Raw genomic sequence first — 17680 nt, forward strand, 5'->3', positions numbered from 1 at the left:
TCAATCCCAGAGTGGTGAGTTTGAGCCCTATGTTGGGTGAAAGATTCCTGCATTGCTCTTATGGCCCCTTCTAACTCTCTTAATTCTATGATTCTAGTATTTCCACAGTCACACAATCAATCAATCAATCAATCAATCAGCAGTTGAACTGGGTTCCACACGGTCACAAAAATAAATGAACCGAAAAAGCCTCAAAAACAGAAATGCAAAATAACTAGCAAAAACAAAAGCGCCAAACTTAATCTGTTCCGAAAGTCTGTTTGACTTCTGAAATGTTCGAAAACCAGAGCTTCTGATTGGTGCAGGCGCCCCAGAAACAATAGCCGACAGCCGCATCGGACATTCGGTTTCTGGAACGCTTGTTTCCGGGTTTCCGGCGTTTGGGAACTAAGGAATTTGAGAACCATGGTACCACTGCATAAGGAAAGTGGATTAAGTAGCCGAATAATGTTCAAATGTAGACATTTGTGTGTTTGTGTGTGTGTGTGGCTGCTATTATAAAGACACCTGTTGCAAATAAACCACCTATTTCCAAACAGGCTGCTGTTTATTGGTGCAGTTATTTCGGGCTGCATGTGAGCCAGTTAACCAAACCAGGTGCAGCCCATAAATGCCATTAAGGAAGTGCTAACGAGGTCTGTAAAAAAAAACAAAAAACTTTCCTTAGCATCACGTGGAGACCCAAAGGAAATTGAGTCTAACCCTGCAATGCCCTCCAGCCTTTGGTTCCAGTTCCAAGGTGGGTATGTGGGGAGAGCATGTCAAGAGTGCAGTTTATTATGACAAGCCTGTAAGTATTCAATCTAGAGTTATTATCCCTCTATCACATGGGGCAGGGATGGATAGTGGTAGCAAGAGTAACTTGAGGACTGGGGCTTTCGCGCCCCGTAAATGTGATTCAGTTTTAACAATCCCCTTTTGCTGATTTTGGGGTCGGTGTGGATTACAACAACCCTGTACAGTGGGCCAGTGTAATTATTCTTATAATTATAATTATTCAAAGAAATACACGATTGCAAATTCGGGAGTCTTCTCTGCTGCGTTTTTTGGATTGGCCGGTTGTTGTTACCCTTGCTCATGAGCAGGCAAGCTAAGGCCCGGGGGCTGAATCCGGCCCAATCACCTTCTAAATCCGGCCCCCGGATGGTCCGTGAATCAGCGTGTTTTTACATGAGTAGAATGTGTGCTTTTATTTAAAATGCATCTCTGGGTTATTTGTGGGGCCTGCCTGGTGTTTGTACATGAGTAGAATATGTGCGTTTACTTCAAATGCATCTCTGGGTTATTTGTGGGGCATAGAAATTCGTTCATTCCCCCCCCCAAAAAATATAGTCCGGCCCCCCACAAGGTCTGAGGGACAGCGGACCGGCCCCCTGCTGAAAAAGTTTGCTGACCCCTCTGTTTAAACTTTCCACTGTTGCTTTAAGAGGACATCTTACCTAATTTTCCTATGCTCCTCTAAAATGTGGGGTTCTTATTGCACATTTGTGACTTTTTAGGATGCTGCGAACTACTTGGGAGATTATTTTTTGAAATATATGAATTACATGCTATATATGTAACATTCCATTTATATGTGCGTCTGTGTATATAACTGCCATTTATATATTCTAAAGATTTTATTATAGTTTCAGCTGCTTGCTTACATACAGCTTGGCCACCTTAGGACTCTTTCAGCATCGCTCCAGGGAAAAGGCTAAAAACATGAACAGGAGGCAGATCTGCGTCGCCGGGTCTGGTCCTTGCAACCCAGCCTTCTTTGCCCACCAGATGTTTCGCCCTGCAACTCCCATCAAATCATCATTTGATGGAGGGCACCAGGTTTGGCAAAGCCTGAAGACACTGGGTTTCTTTTTAAGTCTCCCAATTTCTCTCGATTTTTATTATTCTGGCGTGCGCTTATTCCTCCCCCCCCCAATTTTTTTATTAAGTTCTCCACAATTATAACAAACATAAAGAAAATGAAAAACACACAAAAGAAAACACAATACAGTATTAAACAAGAAAAACAAAAACAAGATGTAATCTTAAAAACCCAATTTCTTTTACATTGTTAATTGACTTCCTCAGATCCCTCCCTTCTGAAATTCATTCTATCTGCATGTAACAGCTCTCCAAAAACATTCTTAGTTAATTCCAGCAATTAACTACCTGATTCTCATTTCTTACTATTCTCAAGCTAATTTACTTACAATCAAATCCTAATTTATTCCTAGGCCTACTTGGTACTTTCAGGTGATTTCTAATTATTTATATTAGAATATTTATTCAAGTAATCCTGAAATTTCTTCCAATATTCTGGCGTGCGCTTAAAAGCCAGCCGCCACCGGCAATCCCGGTTGCAAAGCGACCTTTCTCCTTGCAATCGGGGCTGTGCAAGGCGCTAGTCCCCACTTTTCCCGAGTGGTGCTTGCTTTCCTTGCGTTTTTTATTTTTTGCAAAGATTTGACGAGTGTGGGGTGGCGCGGGGACGAAAAGCAAAGCTAGTCCCCAGTTTTCCAGAGCAGTGCTTGCTTTGCTTGCTTGCACTTTTCTTTTTCATTTCTCCTTGCAATCGGGGCTGTGCAAGGCGCTAGTCCCCAGTTTTCCCGAGCGATGCTTGCTTTGCTTGCTTGCACTTTTCTTTTTCATTTCTCCTTGCAATCGGGGCTCTGCAAAGGCGCTAATCCCCACTTTTCCCGAGCGGCGCTTGCTTGCATTGCTTTTCCTGCATTTTTTTATTTTCAGCAAAGATTTGACGCGCGTGGGGACGGAAAGCAACGCTAGTCCCCAGTTTTCCCGAGCAGTGCTTGCTTTGCTTGCACTTTTCTTTTTCATTTCTCCTTGCAATCGGGGCTCTGCAAGGCGCTAGTCCCCACTTTTCCCGAGCGGCGCTTGCTTGCATTCCTTTCCTTGCATTTTTTATTCTTATCTTTTGCAAAGATTTGACGCGTGTGTGGCGTGGCGCGGGGAGGATATGCAAAGCAAGCAGGAAGTTCAAAGCCTGCTGGAGGCACCCGACTCTTTCCGGGTCAGTTTTCACTTTCTTTCTGTCGCCCTCCCTCGCCACCTTCCTTCCCTCCCCTCCCTTCCCTCCCTTGCAAAACGAGGAAAAAATTTTCACTTCCTGGGGTCGGCGGATGAGCTGCTCCAGCCTCCCACCTCCTCCGAAGGAGCCTGGAGTCGGACATGTTTCTCTTTTTCTTCCACGAAAGCGCTTTTTCCTCCTTTTTCCAAGGGGGGCTTTGCAGATCGGGCTCCCCCCGCTCGTCTTAAGACAATAGGAGGAGACGGCGGCGAGGCCATCTTTACGCGCGATCGTGCGCTTTTGCAAGTGGCCTCTCCAAACGCCCGGACGGGAAAAGAGCGCAGCTGCTATTCCATATATTATTATTATTATTATTTTTTGCAAGTTACTTTCTCGCTGTCATTTCCTCCCCTGCAAAGTGCGCGGCCTGCGGTTGGGGATCGAGACTTGCATCTCCCGTCTTGCAATTTTCGCATCCCGAATAAATCGTCAGGGATCCTTTTTCGGAAAGCAGATCGCGCTGGAGGACACCCCCGTCTACCTCCCTTTTAAATAATGATGATGATGATGATGATGATAAGCGACGCCCGCAAGGGGAAAGGGGGTCGTTGACGCGGGTTTGCTCCGTTCTCACGTGAAGGAATGCACGGAAGGCCCGGCGCTTTAGCGGAAAGGAAAGAAGGGTGAAAGTGATCGCGGAGGTGTAAAGGAGCAAGAATCCGAAAAGGGGGAAAGGAAGGAAAGGGGCCGGATCCTGCTCGCTCGTTGACCATGGGAGATCCTCGGAGCAACAGCCAAAGGATTTTGACACCTGTTGCGGGTGAGGATGCGCAAGCGGGACGACGCGTGTCGGTCGATGCGGGGATGTCTTTATCTCCCTTTCTTCGTGATTTGCTCCGAAACAATCCCCGTTTATGGTTCCCTCTGGGGTCAGTTGCGCGCGATCCTACCTCCAGCAATGCGTCTTCGCGTGGGTTGCGGGGACCCTTTTAAAAGGCGCAAAAATGAAAGATGAGCCAGCCGGGGGAAGCGCTCTTGCGCAAGCCTCTTTCCCCCTCTCCCGCGGTGGATCGGAAGGCAGGATTGGAACCCAGGATTGGGGAAGAGCTCCTGCGCGCGGAAATGGCAAAAAGCTCCCTGCGATCGGCGCTTTCACCCGCGGAGTGAAAGCGAAAAGCGAGGCTCACATGCCGGCGTGGAAAGCGCTCCGGCGCAATATCCGGCGTTGGAGTGGATGGGAGCTGCGCAGGAGCTCTTCTGCCTCTTGTGGGGATCTTCCAGCGTGCGATCGCGGTGGGGTTTTTATCGTTTCCATTCCTTGCAAGCGCCGTTTAGACAAAAAGGTCCGGAGCTGGCAACGTGGGGCCTTCTAAAGGATCCGGATCACTGAATCCGGATTTCCCTGGTTGCGCCACACGTTTTTGTTGACTGGCGGGAAGGTTTCAACAACCTGATTTCCTCCTTGTGAAGTAAGCCCTACTGAGCCATGCGCTTTACTCCCAGGTAAAGCCTGGAAGAGAGAGGGGCGGCGGCTGCCTTAGGGCAGTTTTGCAAAATCTGAGATTTTTCTCCAAATGCCCCTACCCGCTTAAACCGCGATCCCGTGAATATTTACTCTGACGTAAGGCCCTCACTCTATCCAATGGGCCTTCTTACCTAGGAAGTGCGCTTAGGACTGCGGTGACTGATATTGTCCCCTGAGTGCGCATGCTTCTTGTTACAGAACAAGCCATTCCACTCTCACCCCTGGGTTGCATCGCTTTGGGTCTTTACATACGAGTAAACCCAGTGCAAGGACTCGCTTCCTCATCACACCTATATTTTATCAATTCACGTATTGCATTTATATCTCTCCTTTTTCTCCCAGGAGCCCAAAACGGCGCAATTTCTCCCCCTACTCTGCGAAGTAGGCTGAGGGACAGTGGCTGGGCCAAAGTTGCCCGGCGAGTGGGGATTCGAACCCAGGTCTCTCGGGTTCTATTCTGACACTCCAGGCGTTCTGCTGTGCTGGCTCAGCAGGAGATAGGACTTTGAGCGTCCGTGAATTTTTAAATCTGAAGTTGGCCTTGGGAGGGTGTGCTTGGAAATTAAGTGTTTACTCCCAGGGCTGTGTGTGCAGGATCCGAGCCCTAATCCTCGGGGTTACGATCCTGCGTGCGTTGGGAGGGCCGTTCAAAGTGATCCAGTGCATTTGGACTGCGGAAGGGAGTTCCGCTGGTATTCGCAGGGACTACGAGGCTCATCGAATTCAACCCTCTGCAATGCAGAAATCTCAGCCAAAGCGTCCATGGCCTACTCAAAGAGCAAAAATTGCCATTAGAAAGTCTTAAGTGAAGTACATTGCTTGTTTTTTAGATGCATGAGCTAGTGAGTTTTTCGGTGCTTCTCTTCGCCGCTCCTTCAACCTCTCCCCCCCCCTCCACTTTTAAAGAAAACTTATCTGTAAGAGAACAAGCTGTTCTTTGCAGACGGCAAAACGACAGCTTTTAGTTTGTTTTCTTAAGGAAAGAAGAAACGGAAATACCAATCGCCTTTGTGAAAAGTGTTGAATTTCAGGACAAAAATCTAGTAAAAATCAAGGGCGATCTGAACTGTAACTTTGTAAATCAGTGTTTGCTGCAGTGTTGATTAAACAGACATTTTCGGGTGCTAAGATTGGCAGCGGGAGGAACTCTTGCTTCTTCCACCGAACTCAGAAGCTTGGGATCGGACGGTGGAACAAGACAGTGTCTTCTCTGTGGTAGCTCCTGAGTTCTGGAATTCCTTTCCAACAGAGGTCTGCTTGGCACCTTCATCAGCCAGCTTTCTGCAAGCGCCGAAGGCTCACTTCTGGTTTCAAACTACTTTTAATATTGTGTTTTCACTTTCAGTATTGTGTTTTAGCAGCCCAGTATTAGAAACTCGGATATGGAAGCTAAATGGCATTTTAAACCTAGCCTACGGTCGCCAAAGCCGAATGTCTAGGTCATGGGTAGGCAAACTAAGCCCCGGGGGCTGGATCCGGCCCAGTCGCCTTCTCAATCCAGCCCGTGGACGGTCCGGGAATCAGCGTGTTTTTAGATGAATAGAATGTGTCCTTTTATTTAAAATGCATCTCTGGGTTATTTGTGGGGCATAGGAATTCATTCATTTCCCCCCAAAAAATATAGTCTGGCCACCCCACAAGGTTTGAGGGACAGTTGACCAGCCCCCTGCTGAAAAAGTTTGCTGACCCCTGGTCTAGGTGCTATTTTTTGAAAAAATTGAGCTTGCTATTTTTATTACTGTTAATTTATTTCACTTCATTGCTTTATATTTTAAGGGGGGGGATAACCAATCAGAAGCTACGCCTTGGTTTTGAACCAAGATAGTTTTTTACTATCTCGTTAGATAGTAAAATTCATGTTACATTGCTGTTTTAGGGGTTGTTTTTAAAAGTCTGGAACGGAGTAATCCGTTTTGCATGACTTTCTATGGGAAAGCGTGACTTGGTTTTGAAACGCTTTGGTTTTGGAACGGATTTCCGGAATGGATTAAGTTTGAGAACCACGGTACCACTGTACATTGTTTCTGTGCTTGAGAAATACAATAAAACTCAGAAAAGACATTCTTACAGTGGAAGAATGCATGTTGTCTACTAGCAAGTAAGTCCTGTTGAGTTCAATGGGGCTTGTTGTTGTTTAGTCGTTTAGTCGTGTCCGACTCTTCGTGACCCCCTGGACCAGAGCACGCCAGGCACTCCTGTCTTCCACTGCCTCCTGCAGTTTGGTCAAACTCATGCTGGTCTCTTCAAGAACACTGTCCCACCATCTTGTCCTCTGTCGTCCCCTTCTCCTTGTGCCCTCCATCTTTCCCAACATCAGGGTCTTTTCCAGGGAGTCTCCTCTTCTCATGTGGTGGCCAAAGTCTTGGAGCCTCAGCTTCAGGATCTGTCCTTCTAGTGAGCACTCAGGGCTGATTTCCTTCAGAATGGAGAGGTTTGATGCTCTTGCAGTCCATGGGACTCTCAAGAATCTCCTCCAGCACCAGAATTCAAAAGCACCCATTCTTCGGTGATCAGCCTTCTTTATGGTCCAGCTCTCACTTCCATACATCACTACTGGGAAAACCATAGCTTGAACTGATGTCTTTGCTTTTTAAGATGCTGTCTAGGTTTGCCATCGCCTTTCTCCCAAGGAGCAGGCGTCTTTTAATTTCGTGGCTGCTATCACCATCTGCAGTGATCATGGAGCCCAAGAAAGTAAAATCTCTCCCTGCCTCCATTTCTTCCTCTTCTATTTGCCAAGGAGGTGATGGGACCAGTGGCCATGATCTTCATTTTTTTTGATGTTGAGTTTCAGACCATATTTTGCGCTCTCCTCTTTCACCCTCATTAAAAGGTTCTTTAATTCCTCCTCACTTTCTAACATCAGTGTTGTGTCCTCTGCATATCTGAGGTTGTTGATATTTCTTCCGGCAATCTTAATTCCAATGGGGCTTACTCCTAGGTAAGCATTGGGCTTACTCCAATGCATGGGATCACAGCCTTCTGAGTCTCTGCTGGTGGCTGCTAAACTTCTGGCTGTGGAAACAGCAGGGCTCTCTCTGTTGTTTATTTTCTCTCTCTCCCCCCAGCCTGGTCTATTTTAGTGTTTTATAGCTGTTTTAAAGATTACATTCCATTTTTACATTTTTGTTACCATATACATTGCTCTGGGCATTCTGCATGGGGTTGGAATTCCGGCTCAAAACATTTTAGGAGGGGAAAAAAGAAATGAACAAACCTCGAAACTTGTTAGCCTTATTTTTCTCTTTTAACCGATAACCGAGCTGATTATTTGTGCTGAGTCGTTAGAAATTCAAAATGGGGTGTGTGTTTCAAGCCCATTAAAAGGCTCTTTGCGTTATTAGCAATGTTGCAAATACAGTGGTACCTCAGGTTACATACGCTTCAGGTTACATACGCTTCAGGTTAAAGATTGCTAACCCAGAAATAGTGCTTCAGGTTAAGAACTTTGCTTCAGGATGAGAACAGAAATCGTGCTCCGGCGGCGCGGCAGCAGCAGAAGGCCCCATTAGCTAAAGAGGTGCTTCAGGTTAAGAACAGTTTCAGGTTAAGTACGGACCTCCGGAACGAATTAAGTACTTAACCTGAGGTACCACTGTAAATTGTATACTTTGTTACATTCAGGTGGTGTGTGCAACAGTAATTGAATTCCGTGCAAAGGAAAACTCAAATGTTCTTTTACATAGCTTCAAAGTATTACAGTGGTGCCTGGCAAGACGAAATTAATCCGTTCCGCGAGTCTCTTCGTCTTGCGGTTTTTTCGTCTTGCGAAGCACGGCTATTAGCGGCTTAGCGGCTATTAACGGCTTAGCGGCTTTAAGAAAAAGGAAACAAACTTGCAAGAACTCGCAAGACGTTTTGTCTTGCGAAGCAAGCCCATAGGGAAATTCGTCTTGCGGAACGACTCAAAAAACGGAAAACTCTTTCGTCTTGCGCGTTTTTTGTCTTACGAGGCATTCGTCTTGCGAGGTACCACTGTACTTGCACAGAAAATTTGTGGGAGGGGGGAGAAGGTCAATTTACTAAAATGCAATAGAAAATGGTTGATCCAGTTTCTTCGGGCAGGTGTGTTAGAGACAGGAAAAGTGCTACAAAGAAGTTGCAAGGAAGTTTCCAAAACCTCCCAGAGCATTCGAGATGATACGTACTCAACTGTGCTGATTTTTGTGTCAACCGCGAGCAGTTTGGAGTCCTTTGGACGTCGTGCAAAACCATGGTTTATATTGTGACAATAATGAGCCTCGCCTCCTCCAGAACTTACATTCTCTTTCCTCCTCTGGCACGCTCAGGAGGAGATGGGAAGCTTTCAATTCCGATTCCTGTTAGCCACGGTTTAGCGTTACATCTGCTTAGTCTTAGCTATGATTTGTGATTTGTTTTGCACAGAAAAATAATTTGAAAAAGGTTTCCAAGCCGGCCTCATTTATCTCCATGTCTGGAAAAACTACCAGCTGTTAGATTTCAGTATCAGGCTGCTGAAAAGTTCCAGGAATGCTTGCTCTCTCCCCTTTCTGTGCAGCATTTAATAATAATAATCATAATAATAATATCAATAATAATAATAATAATGTATACCCCGCCCTCCCCAGCCAAGGCTGGGCTCAGGGCAGCTAACAAGCAATAATAAAAACAAGTTGAATGAATACAACTTAACTTAGGAAGATTGCAGAACAAGTTTGCTGCAACCTTGAGTCTGCACAGTGCAACCTTCCTGGTATTTGCAGCATCCGAGTGTGAGGTCCTTGAGCCATGCCCCATGTGGTGCTTAGCCCAGCACAAAAACTTGACCTGCCAGTTTAACAGGGTAGCGTCTGTTCGTGGGAAAACGGGTGCTTTTCGGTGACGTCCACCCCTCCTGCATTCTTTTCCTCTTCCCTCCCATCCCGTTTAATTCTTTTAGAAAACACAGCCCTTTAAAACAGCACGTTTATTTATTTATTTATTTATTTATTTTAAAAGATTTTTATTGATACAACAAGAAAAAAGAAAAAAAAACAAATACCAAATTACACACAAGAATAACCACAGACACATAATTTTCTTAGCAAACAATAAAACATCTATTGGCCTTAACCCTAAAGACCCAACCTCCCATCTATTCCATATTTCGATTTCATATTACTTATTGCCAATACACACTTTTATCATAATTAAACTTATTCTTAATAAATCTAATTTCTTAGATCTACCTTGCAACGATCACTGAAGTTCCTTGAATGCTGCGACAGAATTTAAACTACTATATTTATTTTTCAGATATTCTTTGAAATAAGACACACACACAGTCCATAAGACACACACACATTTCCCCTTTTTAGGAGGGAAAAAGTGAGTCTTATAGAGCAAAAAATACGGTATTCTCGGAAGGGGTCGTTTAACAAGGATCCGATCAGTTTATTCAAAGTTACTTCTAAAGAGGAAGTCTTGGTGATTTTTTCATTATCAACGCATCTGAATGGAGTGGGCAATGCAAATTTCATACAGTGACCCGTTGCTGGAAACCACAGGAGGAGAGTGGACCGTTGTGCTTGAATCCTGGCCACTGTGAGAACAGGATGTGGACTAGACGGGCATTGACTTGATCCAGCAGGATCCTTTTGTGTTCTGAGGAGTGATGAATTTTGATTCCAGAATCACCATGGTCTTGTTTGGTCAATGGAATATTCATTATCATCATCACACATTCTCTGTAATTTTTTCACTTCCCCGTCACTGATACTGACGAATCGTGGAACTCCCATGGGAATATGCCAGCATGAGTACTGTCACCCATCTCTTCCACATTTCAAACACTGTCAGTCTAAATCTGCTTTCTTAATAATAATAATAATAATAATAATAATAATAATAATAATAATAATTTATTATTTATACTCCACCCATCTGCCTGGGCTTCCCCTGCCACTCCGGGCGGCTTCCAACAAAATATTAAAATACAGTACAGTGGTACCTCAGGTTAAGAATTTAATTCGTTCTGGAGGTCTGAAGCACCACTTTAGCTAATGGGGCCTCCCGCTGCCGCTGCTCTGACGGAGCACAATTTCTGTTCTCATCCTGAAGCAAAGTTCATAACCTGAGGTAATATTTCTGAGTTAGCGGAGTCTGTAACCTGAAGCGTATGTAATCTGAAGAGTATGTAACCCGAGGTACCACTGTAATGCATCAGACATTAAAAGCTTCCCTAAAGAGGGCTGCCTTCAGATGTATTCTAAAAGCCTGGTAGTTGTTGTTCTCTTTGACATCTGGTGGGAGGGCGTTCCACAGGGCGGGTGCCACCACCAAGAAGGCCCTCTGCCTGGTTCCCTGTAACTTGGCTTCTCGCAGCGAGGGAACTGCCAGAAGGCCCTTGGCGCTGGACCTCAGTGTCCAGGCTGAACGATGGGGGTGAAGACGCTCCTTCAGGTATACTGGGCCAAGGCCATTTAGGGTTTTCAAGGTCAGCACCAACAATTTGAATTGTGCTCGGAAACGTACTGGGAGCCAATGTAGGTCTTTCAGGACTGGTGTTATGTGGTCTCGGCATCCGCTCCCAGTCACCAGTCTAGCTGCCGCATTCTTGGTTAATTAAGACTTTGTGGCCCCATTTGGTTTCAGGTGCCCTGCAGAGGATGGAAACAGGGCAGCGATCAAAGTTCTTCTGTTTGTTGTTTCCTTCCTAATGGGCGGAGCGCGGCCTGTAAGCAACAGTACTAATTGGCATCCGGCGATGGAAATTAATTTGTGGATTCATTATAAGCTCAGTGTGTTTGTGGGTGTAATAACATAGCTTGTGAAGTTGTGGTCCTGGGAGATGTAAAACGGAATGGAAGTGCCCCTTGGGTTTTTGGTTGGTTTTTTTTACATTGAGACATCACCAAGGCTCTCTTAGTTACTTCTTTTACATCCTGCTTTTAAATTCCACTGAAATGTGTGGACTGCAACTAGCTCCCTGCCTTAAGGACCTCTGGCTTAAGTTGCTGTTGTTGAAACCCGAAATCCACAATATCTACTGTGCTCCAGCTACGACTTTGAAGACATTGGCACAATGCGAGTCTCCAACATGACACATCCCATAATCCCCTGCCCCTTAATTCTTTATTTATTTATTTTTATTTTTTGCACTTAATTTATTTATTATTAATGTTGCAATACATATATGAACTCTTTACATATTGATACATATACATTATATTTGTAAATTCACATTTTCACGTTTCATTACGTACCAACATTTATCTATTTCTTATTCCTTGCCCTGTGTCTTCCCTCCACCTGTGTGTGACTTCCTTGTTATTATTTCGTAACTTTATTATTGAGATTGTAATTTTGTCTCTTAATAATTAAACATTCAATCTTATATATCTGCTTAGCTTAGCTTAACTTTGTGAAATCAGTCTTTACGTATCAATAAATTCTGGCTGGAGCATCTTTTGGGCATGTCTGTTTTCACATACTAGCAACACATCCTGTAGAGTTTTACCAGTTATATTTCACCTTATGGTGCTGGAGGAGACTCTGGAGAGTCCCATGGACTGCAAGAAGATCAAACCTCTCCATTCTGAAGGAAATCAGCCCTGAGTGCTCACTGGAAGGACAGATCCTGAAGCTGAGACTCCAAGACTTTGGCCACCTCATGAGAAGAGAAGACTCCCTGGAAAAGACCCTGATGTTGGGAAAGATGGAGGGCACAAAGAGAAGGGGACGACAGAGGATGAGATGGTTGGACAGTGTTCTCGAAGCTACCAGCATGAGTGTGACCAAACTGCGGGAGGCAGTGGAAGACAGGAGGGCCTGGCATGCTCTGGTCCAGGGGGTCACAAAGAGTCGGACGCGACTAAACAACAACAACAACTTCATTTACATATAATACACTCGGAGCATTCTGACTTAGCTCTTTCCTCTTTCTCACCAAACAAAGGACAATCGTCCAACATTCCAGAACACAGTAACACAAACATCCTGTCTCCGTCACTTCCCACACTGTGGAATGAAAACATGCACCGTCATGTGATAGACGACAATCCCATGACTGCAAACACGGAGCAAGAATCCTAACATGGTCTGCCCTGACTGCTGGTGGCTCTTGAGAGTTTCCAGCAGAAGTCTTCCTTCCACCTACTGGGAGATGTCAGCAATTGAAGCTGGGAACCTTCTGCAAGGTAGACACGATCTTATCAGTTAATGTAGACCAGGCACCCCCAACCTGCGGCCCTCCAGATGTATTGGCCCACAACTCCCATGATCCCTAGCTAGCAGGACCAGTGGTCAGGGATGATGGGAATTGTAGTCCAAAACATCTGGAGGGCCAAAGGTTGGGGATGCGTGACGTAGACAATATTGATTGATGGACCCCGTTTTTTTGACATTGTCTGAAACAGGTTCTGGCACGAGGCTCTTTGTGTTTTTCCCCGCAGCAGCAAAAGACCTTGCCAGTTCCTTACTGTTGTGTGTCATCTACTTAACTGCTGCTAGGAAGGTTTCTTGAAAATGATTTTCTGCGAAATCAGATAACTCTGTGGCAAGCACGGGCTCCCTAACCGAAGTTCCTTGTTATCTGAAGCCGTCGGATAATATCAAGAGATACCAGCGGATGCTAATCTACTATATTATTGCTGTTACAGTCGTACCTTGGAAGTCGAACGGAATCCATTCCGGAAGCCTGTTTGACTTCCAAAATGTTCGGAAACCAAATCGCGGCTTCTGATTGGCTGCAGGAAGCTACTCCAGCCAATCAGAAGCTGCAGAAGCCCGTCGGACGTTCAGCTTCCAAAAGAATGTTTGCAAACCGGAACAATCACTTCCAGGTTTGCATCGTTTGAGAGCCAAAATGTCATTAGTTCCAGGGTGTTCGACAACCAAGGTACGACTGTATTATTATTTATTAGATTTATACCCATAGATCTTCAGTAAAAATACCATAAGGGCCTAGCCCCCAATAATATACATATTTCTTTAAAGGTAAAGGGGACCCCTGACCATTAGGCCCAGTCGTGGCCGACTCTGGGGTTGCAGCGCTCTTCTTGCTTTACTGGCCGTACAGCTTCTGGGTCATGTGGCCAGCATGACTAAGCTGCTTCTGGCGAACCAGAGCAGCACATGGAAACACCGTTTACCCTCCCACCGGAGTGGTACCTATTTATCTACTTGCACTTGACGTGCTTTCAAACTGCTAGGTTGGCAGGAGCAGGGACCGAGCAACGGGAGCTCACCCTGTTGCGGGGATTCAAACCGCCGACCTTCTGATCGGCAAGCCCTAGGCTCTGTGGTTTAACCCACAGCGCCCCCCGTGTCCCATCATATTTCTTTACTTACTATTAAATTTCATAGAATTATTGTAGAGTTGGAAGGGACCCTGTGGGTCATCTATTCCAACCCCTTGCAACATAATAATCTCAGCTAAAGCATCCATGACAGATGGCCCTCCAACCTCTGCTTAAAAACCTCCAAGCAAGGGGAGTCTGTTCCACTGTCGAACAGCACTTACCATCAGAAAGTTCTTCCAGATGTTGAGTCGGAATTTCCTTTCTTGTATCCTGAAGCCATGGGTTCGAGTCCTCCCCACTGGAGCAGGAGAAAACGACCTAGTTCCATTGAGATATCTGAAGATGGCCGTCTCCCTCTTCTCCAGGCTAAACATACCCAGCTCTCTCAACCATTTTTTTATCTAAGGAGGTAAAGGTAGCAGGCCCATGTCATTCCTCACGACGACCCTGTGAGGTTGGTCAGGCTGGGAGGCAGTGTTGAACCCAAGGCCATTCAGTGAGCTTAACGGCCGAGTGGGGATTTGAACCCTGATCTCCCTGGTCCCGGAAGTGTCTGCGGACAGCGCTGGCCCCCGGCCTCTTAAGTGAGATGGGCGCACAACCCTAGAGTCGGACATGACTGGCCCGTACGGGCAGGGGTACCTTTACCTTTACTCCCTGGTCCTAGTCTTCCACTCTAACCACAACACCTCATTGACTCACAATGGAGGCATTGAAGATAAGTGTAGTTTTGCACATGTCTTTTAGAGCTTAACCCAGAGGTTCATGAAAGTTTGGCTCTCCGGCAGCTTGGTTTGTTTGCAGAATTATACCGACAGAGCGAAATGGGCAGCACCTAAAACATTAGATGCTTTATAACTGCATATCTATCAATCAATCAATCAATCAATCAATCAATCAATCAATCTTTATTACGGTCCAGAAACCCAACAAATCGTTACAAAGCAATGCACAATTCAGACAGCCTACCTCCAGGTTAAACAAGCATACTATACACGATATCTTTATTGTCATTGTCCCATACAGAACAATGAAATTAAAGATCTGCATAGAACATTCAAAAACCCCTAAAAACTCTGAAACCCCATTTTAAAAGACAATATACTATAGAGACTCCTTATGCTGCGTTTAGAACCAGAATTGCATTTGCGTAGAAGCTGTTTCTCAGGCGGCTAGTCCTGGCCTTTATAACCCTATACCTTCTTCCAGAAGGCAGAAGCTGAAAGAGATCATTTCCGGGGTGCGCACTATCCTGCGCTATCTCTGCAGCTTTCTTATGGCACTGCCTGGAAGCAAAGATTTGATCCAAGGTGGGAAGAGTGCACCCAATTATTCTCTCCGCAGTCTTTACAACCCTGGACAGCATTGTTTTTCCCCTGACCGTGCAGCTCCCAAACCACACACACAGACAATAAGTTAATACACTCTCCACAGTACAATGGTAAAATGCCATCAACAGGTCCTTTAGGAGATTGTTTTTCCGGAGGATTCTCAGAAAATATAACCTCTGCTGTGCTCTCTTCACCAGGTCTTTGCTGTTTTCTCCCCAGTTTGGTTAACTCCATTCCCAGAAATCGAAACACCAAGACCTGTTCCATGCACTTCCACTCAATAATAAGTGGGTGAATATTCAATTTACATTTCCTAAAGTCCACAGTAATCTCTTCTTTTTCTTTAAGTTAAGGAGTAAGTTGTTTTTGCTGCACCAACTGCTCAACTTCCTTCCTATAGACCGCCTCCCCCTCTCCAGCCGTGATTAAACCAACCACCGTTGTATCATCTGCAAACTTAATGATCTCATTACTGGGGTATTTTGTTCAGACTTAAAGATAGGGATCATTGGTTCTTGCAACCACCGATAAAAACTTTGCCACTGCTAATGTTCTGGCGTTTGTCCGGTCTTCCAATAGGAACCTGACATAGTGAGCCTCTGATTTTCCTGGGAAAGGTATCAGCAAGGGTAATATCAGTTCAGCCCTGGCTTGCTCGTATTTCGCACAGTGCAGCAAAATATGTTTTATGGAATCGATGTCTTGAGCACACGAGCAAAATCTGTCCTGGCAAGGAACTCCTCTCAACCTGCCATCCGACACTGCAGAAGGAAAGACGTTTAGTCTGGCTTTGGTGAAAAACCTTCGATAATTTGGTACTGTCAGGTTTTTAATGTAAGGTGTTAACTTAAAGACATGCCCATATTGTACTCCTACTGCCAGCGGACTACAGGCTGTGTGTGATCGAGATCGCAAGTCACTGTGTGCCTTATCCCATAATCTTTGCTTTAACGTCTTTAGGGCACCTTCCTAACCCAGGTAATAAAGGTTTTTTTTTGGGGGGGGGGTGACAGACTAATAGAGGTGGCTTTTCTAGCCATGGTTTTCTGCCATTTGCTGACAAACTCCTTATTGGTACAAACCCTTCCCAAGATCAAACACTGAAATCCTGAGCCAATGTTTTAGGGCAGAACACTATGCTTTAGTTGAAATTGGGCATTCACCAGCTTGTAACAGAAGTATGGAGTTGGGGACACAGTTGGGTACCTGCAGCAGAGATCGTAGAAATTTTGCCTGAAAGGCATCTAGCTTAGGCAGGTCCCCATTATTACGCCAGACATTTGCAGTGTACAGGAGTTGGGAAATGGATATATATATATATATATATATATATATATATATATATGCAAAGTAGGGAGCTACTAGTAAACTTTGAATTTAAGGTTAAAAATCCTGAGATGGTTGCTTTAAAAAGCACGTTGTGCTGCCTACAATTAATATGCTTCTGTCTCTGGTACGGAGCTTGCGTGGCTGCTGGAACAGAATAGTTTCACTTTTATTTCTGTTTAAATCAGTTTCGCTTTTCACTGAAATCAACGGCTGCCGTATAGAAGCACCGAACACATTTCCCTCCCATTTGTTAACACTGAATGTTTATTTGGTTGTGGTTTTTCTTTTGTGTAAAACCTGAATACAGTGTGCCGCTTTCCATCTAGCCCTCTGACAACGCTCGTGGCACATAGCTGTCAACTTTTCCCTTTTCTTGCGAGAAATCCTAAGGGAATTTCCCTTTAAAAAAGAGAAAGAACAGCTATGTCGTGGCATTTAACACTGGTTTTTCTCCCCTTCCTTTCAAATCTGCAAAGGGCAGATTGATAAATTGATAATCCCAAAGCATATAAACTGATCGTCATTTTGGAATTAAAATTAATTTAACATGGAGTCACTTTTAGCTCAAGTTTTTTTGCCTCCTTGATAATGCACTTGTGGTTTTTAAAGAGTCAGGGGCGAGGAGGAAGGTTGCTAAGTATGCTGATGATACCAAAATATAAACACAAAATTAATAATGTGTGCAGACAATGTTGGCAACTGGCCTTGCTATCAGGGCACTCCGTATTTTAATGCTAGCTCTAAATGTGTGTTATTGTGTTTTTAAACTATTGCTTTTAACTAATGTGTTGGTATTTTAAAATGATGTTTATAAAATACTGCCAGCCGCCTTGAATCCCAACTTTGGGAGAAAGGTGGGATAGAAAAACACTGAATGAATGAATAAATCAATTTCTGTACATGTGGAACATACTAAAGGTTTGTTTAAGGATTGCGCAGATTCAGGAAGGATTGTCCTATATGCATTAAAATGGCCAAAAAAATCCGATGTCAAAAGCAAGTTGACCTAATTCGCCACACCTTCAAAACGTATATATTTGTAAAATCAGCAGTTTACAAAACATGTATTGCAAAGTAAAATTACATATTACTGAAATGCACATCAGATTTAGATGTCTGGGCAGGCTTGCCTGAGCATAAAACTTGCCAAAAGCAGTATAGTGAAGTTGAATACCCTAATATCAAGTGGCAGGGAGTTCCAAAGTTCAGGCACTACCACACTGAAGGAGCGATTCCTTGCAAGTGC

At 44.7% G+C, this 17680-nt stretch overlaps 2 protein-coding genes across 3 annotated transcripts in view; one reads left to right on the forward strand and one right to left on the reverse strand.

Annotated features, from left to right (window-relative positions):
- IL15RA (interleukin 15 receptor subunit alpha) overlaps positions 1-17680 on the reverse strand; it is a 237522-nt gene that overhangs the window by 3573 nt on the left and 216269 nt on the right. The gene's annotated exons all lie outside the window — the stretch shown is intronic.
- Positions 2544-17680, forward strand: part of TASOR2 (transcription activation suppressor family member 2) — a 61541-nt gene continuing 46404 nt past the window's right edge. For both annotated transcript variants that reach the window (XM_083460845.1, XM_083460847.1), the window contains exon 1: positions 2544-3827. The gene's annotated coding sequence lies outside the window, so the exon portion shown is untranslated. The remainder of the gene's footprint in view (positions 3828-17680) is intronic.

Source organism: Podarcis liolepis, assembly GCF_965112155.1.
Source record: "Podarcis liolepis genome assembly, chromosome: 10".
NCBI lineage: Eukaryota > Metazoa > Chordata > Lepidosauria > Squamata > Lacertidae > Podarcis > Podarcis liolepis.